We start from the raw sequence: 6,000 nt of genomic DNA on the forward strand, positions 1-6,000 counted from the left end.
AATAAGAATGTGTTAAAAACTATAAAGTTAAATAAGTTAATAAGAAAAAATTGAGTAAATGTGTAAGCTAATAAAGAATATGTAAGTCAAGCTTGAAATAAATATATATAATTGAGTGACTAAAAGAAATAAGACATAGATTGAGTGGTTAGGTGTTGGTGTCTCTTCCTTAGAAGTTAAGGTTCAAGTCACCCTTCTCCTAAATCTTCTCCTATTAATTTTCAACAACCTAAGATAAAAATCACACTAAAATAAATATTATTTAGAGTAGAAACTTAACAAGAATGATCAGCAGCTTAATGGTTAACACGTTATTCTCTTATTTCCTTATTTAAGTTCAATCCCCAAAAATGATCAGCAGCCCCAAAAACATATCAATATAATATAATTAAGCCTAAAAAATAAACAAGAAATGACCCCCTTAAGTGACTAACGAGCCTCTTCCTAACTTCAAGTTTTGGCAAAATATTGAGAAAATTGCAAGTGCAGCCCCTAGGGTTCACAAGCCCAAGGAATTAACCCAATTATTTTCTAACTAGAATTTATATATTGCCCTTCCTCAAAATTCTAATAGAATTTGCCTCCCATCCTTCTATTTATTCTCTTTTTATTTTCTTTCTCTTTTCTTTACACCATATTTTCATCCTAATTGTTGATAATTATTTTGCTTTCCCGACTCAAATAATCTTCCACACAGTCATTTTTTCTATCGATTTTGTAATTGCCGTCAATAACATCCCTACCTTTACCAAGAATCGGTAAGTACATTTCGTTTCAATGTTTAGATCCCAAATTTTCATAATATTTCTATCCAACGTTAATCTTACGTTCGATTAATCAATCTTTTTTGGTTCTTGCCAAATCTTTCAATAATCTTGATAGATCTTGAAATCAATTGTTAACTTATGTATAAATGTCGTTCGGGCTCCCGGTGTAAGGTGTGTATTCTTTTACAAGTGAATTGAGGCAAACCATGTCTAGGAATAAAGCCACATAGTCTCTCACATATGTTTTGCTATGTTTTGCTACTGTACGGATTAGTTAAAAGCATATCTACTGTTGTCGTATCGATTTGTTATAAGCATATTATTTGCTATCATTTTGATCTATTTTAAGCATGCTATATTGCATTGCATGGGACGAGACACTTTGAAAGGAGGAAGTTCTGATAGATTAATAATCTGCAACTCTAATGGTTCATCCACAAATTATTTGGTAGCTTTTATCTACAAAAAATGTTGTGCATTCACAACCATTTGGTAGCGTATTAACCTACAATACTAGTGGTTCATCCACCCATTTTCTGGCAGCTCTTATCTGCAAATATGTTGTGTATTCACAACCATCTGACAACGTATTAACTTGCAACACTGGTGGTCCATCCACCGACATTTAAGCAGCTCTCATTTGCAAATATGTTGTGCTTTCACAACCATCTGGCAGTGTATTAACTTGCAACTTTTGTGGTTTATCCAGAACCTGATGTTTAGGGACGAACGAGTTCTGAGGAACTCTTACTATGGTGTGTAGCAGTAGAGTAGGATATTTTTTGTTTAACCGAAACTGTATTGCATTCATAAAGCATGTACATACGATTCTAAGATTGTTGACATGATATGGGTATATATATCTATACATTGTCGAGTTGATCTGATGTACTGATATTCCGGCACTACTACTGTGAATTATTTTATGTGATATGGTTTTGTAAGCTAAACAGTTGCACTGATTTTCTTGTGAGGGAACCTACACCGAACTTCATAGCTTACCCCTTTATAATTTTCATCTTTTCAAATAATCCATCGAGTTAGAACGTGTGTAATGGCCCAAATTCAAGGCTATCGGAATAGTGGTTTCGTAACCACAAATCTGATTTAAAGATAAATTTATTTTAATATTTTTGCATGAATATTGGTATGATAGGAAAATCGTATAAAAATATTGATAGAAAAATTTTACCGATTTAGTGGTTAGTTAGAAAAAGAAAGTATTGAAGAAATTGGGTAAAAATAAGGTATCGAGACCTCGATCTCATAAAATCGAGTCAAAAATATTTTTATAAATATTTATGAAGTGTCAATATGAGGGTGAGGCCGTACATGTATCCATTTTATGTAAGGGAATTTGCTTTCTAGAAAAGTTTCCTAAATGTAATTGAATCAGAATCAACATCTCTTTAGGCATTCATTTCATGCATTTGCATTACATTGCATTACATGCATTAAAATCCATTGAAAGAGTCTAAACGAGTAAATTTATTTCAGCTAACCTGGAAAACCAACCAACCAAACACCCTTACGATATCCAAGCAAACACTAGAGAAATGAAACAAAGGTTGGAAAGATTAGAGCGAATGCAGATACAGATGCAGGAGCAGTTGGCCGAACTTCAACAGGAAATGAAAGATCAGATGCTAGAATTACAAAGAACTATGATGAGCCAGTTCGACCGACTGCTAGCTAGAGAGTTAGAAAAGAGGAGAGATCCGGTGGTTTACTTTGGGGTTGATAATAAGGACCTTGCCTATTCCCTAGATTGTACTCCGACAAGTGTTCAGGTTCAGCCAGATGAACATCCACAATGAGCACTTTTTACTATCGGATCCCAATATTATCAGACTGGTACATCGACACCAGTGAATTGCCTAACAGGCTTAGGATCTAATTTGAGGAACGATTTAGCTAATCCTGTTGCTAATCTAGCCAAAATAAAGCAGATGAGGGTAGAGTACCCAGATACTATAAAGGCCCCAAGGAAGAAGGGGAATAAAAGGGATAATGTAGGCGGATATAACAAGGGCCACTCAAAACCAATCACTGTGGGTAGGCCAAAGACGGTGACCACCAGCCATCAGAGCCCTTTAAAGCAAGAATCTGGAGTGAAACCAGGTACTGAGAAGCTCTAGTTCACAACCATTCTGATGTCATATAAGGAGCTGTATCAAAGCTTGTTCGATGCGCATGTTGTTGCTCCTCGTTACTTGACCCCTTTACAACCTCCTTATCCCAAATGGTACGATATGAACGCGCAATGCGACTACCATGCGGGAATTACGGGGCATTCAATAGAGAATTGCATTACCTTCAAGAAGCTAGTCGAAAAATTCATCAACATGGGTATTGTCAAGTTGGGTGACTCATCTAGTGCAAAAATGCATCTACCCAATCATATTGACAACGGGATGAATGCAATGTATGAAGAAGTGTTGGGAAGCGTTCACATCCATGCCATACATGAAGACACAAAGGAAAAAGGGACATTGTTAGATACCTGCCCTTATAAATTTGGAGTGTTTTAAGCAATTAGCTTGTGGAAGAGACCTTTAGTTTTTAGAGCTTATTTAGAGTAATGTTCAAAACATTTTTGTTGTTTTTAGCCTAAAAATGATAGAAATTCCTTTGTGAAATAGGCTCATGTCTGAACATTATTGTTCTAATGAAATGCATCTTTGCGATCACTTTTGAGCCAATATTCTTTCATTCTTTTTGAATAACTATTTCTAATTATTCTTTTGGATTTTCTTCCATATCATTCATTCATTCATAAATTTATACATTTTTTTTGGTACTTATTATGAGTCCCCAGATATCAATGACATGAGTGACACTGCTGCAGACTTTGAATCTCCTTTTGAGCGAGATATATTTTTAGAGGGATCTCATGGCTTTGAAAATGACATGGATTGTAGCCTATTTCCGGACTTGTTGAAGATGGTAGAGCAAGAGGATAAACAGATCCTACCTCTCAAGGAATCATTAGAAATTGTGAGCTTGGTGAATATTAGAATTGACTTGACCGCAAAGACGAAGCAAGACCTTGTTGAGTTACCTCTAGAGTTCAAAGATGTCTTTATATGATCATACCAAGATATGCCCAAATTAATCGCTGATAATGAAATCTGCACAGCAGCACGTTTTCAAAAATTTACAGTGAACGATGTAATTCTTCGTCAGGGCAAATGCCTCTCTCGTTGACTCAGCATAACTTTGCCCATTTGAAGTCGAGCTTCCATCTCTTCAAGTTTTGTGGGATTTTATCCTGATTAAAGAGGAAGATTAAAAGTTTTCTGTTGTAGTTTCGCCCCAGAAAGCTCTATGAAGGAAATTCGATCAAAGAAGATCCTTCGGAAGGGATAACAAGGACTTGCCTAACCCTATGAGTTCAGATTCCATAAAAAAGAGGGAAAAAAAATCAAAGTCAAAAGAAAAAAAGAAAAATCAATCAAAGTCAAAAATAAGAGAAAAAGAAAAGAAAAAGGAGAGGTCAAGACGAAAACCCGCAAAGGGCGCTTTGACCAAAGGTGGATTTGAGTTGAAAACTCAAAAAGGGCAACTCAAATTTTGAGCGAAATGGGGCTGGGACATCACCATTATTGAAGACTTCTAATGGGCATTACTTCATTTTTGAGATCATTAGTTACTTCGTCAAACGGGTAGAGGCTGCTTCATGCGTCAATGTCATCATATGCCGGTATAAAATCATGAATGATAGCACGATAGCTGAGGTCTGTGATCAATTCAAAATCAGACATCACAGTTCATCACTGTAATGAACTGCAAACAATGACTGAGACTTACGAAGGTTGGCATGTGAGGTTACCATCTGCTTTCCTCATTTTTCGAACGGTTATCGGGACTTTGACTGGGGCAACACTGTTTTCTCTAGTTTACAAGACGGAAGTAGTTCTACCTATTGAAGTAGAAATCCTTGTTCTCTGGTTTCAATTGAGCAAAATGAATCCAATTTGATCAGAAGAAAAAAGACTGAAAGCTATTTAGCAGAGTCAGATGTGCCAAAGGCAAATGATACGAGCCCGTGACAAACAGGGTAGTCTCAGAGAATTCCACGAAAGGGCTGGATGTTGTAAAGATCCTGCCTCAACGAAAAGATTCTGGAGGGAAATGAATGCCAAACCGGGAATGTCCCTATGATGTAAAGATGACCATTTTTAGATGAGTACTGATCCTGAGTGAGATTGCTAATCCTATAAACTCGGATCCAATCAAGAAACAAGTCGTTTAAAGAAGAATAAATGACCAAGGTGAAAACCCGTAAAGGGCACTTTGAGTCAAAAAAATGAAAATGAAAAATGAAAAATGGAGAGGCTAAGGGGAAAACCCGCAAAGGGCATCTTAGGCCAAAGGGGATTTGAGTTGAAAACCCGAAAAGGGCGGCTCAAATATTGATCAGAATGGGGCATGAGGTGATCAGAGCAATTCAAATTTTGATCAAATTGGGGCATGTGGTGATCTTGTTATACCTAAATCAACAAGAAAGGGTAGGCGACATCTTGGGGCATCGACAAAGCAATGTAGAACTCCTAAACACATGTCAAACTCGGAATGGTCTTTAGAAAGTTTGTACAGAGTAGTTCAAGCTGCGATATCTGGGGCACCCAATTCTCATATTATTAAATTTGTTGTTCTTGGAATACTTTATTCTTTTTCGAGATATACATTCCCAATCAATTTCTTTATTATCCTTCTTTACTATTCTGGATAATTTATTCATTTTGAGCTATGCTTAGAACCAGCTTTATTCTTATCCATTGTTATGACCCTTTTTGCAAACATGTTGCATTGGAATAATGATTAATAGACTAATAAAACTTTCACAAAGGAAGTTTTGCATATTACTCTAAAAAGTTTCTAAATAATATAGGAGCCTGAAACAGGACTATTGTTTAGAGCACACCAAATTTAAAGGTTGGAAATTTGAGAAGGAATAGTCTAAATTTAGACATTCTATTTGGATTTTTGTTGTCAAATGCGTTGATTGACAAGACGCCATGTTGGCGACAAAGCTTACATAAGCAAGCAAGTGATGATCACCAGGCAAGAGAAAGAGGTTACCTCGGAGAAGAGAGCCCTCATCTGCGTATAAGTTTTTAGAACGACACCTTGAGAATGGTGTGAGGAACTAGAATGATTCAGGTCCTGTATCCTTGAATTGTGGTAGGAAAGGATTAAGAAAATGCCACATATTTCTACCCTTGGATTA

This window comes from Gossypium hirsutum, chromosome D06, assembly GCF_007990345.1.
Source record: "Gossypium hirsutum isolate 1008001.06 chromosome D06, Gossypium_hirsutum_v2.1, whole genome shotgun sequence".
Taxonomy (NCBI): domain Eukaryota; kingdom Viridiplantae; phylum Streptophyta; class Magnoliopsida; order Malvales; family Malvaceae; genus Gossypium; species Gossypium hirsutum.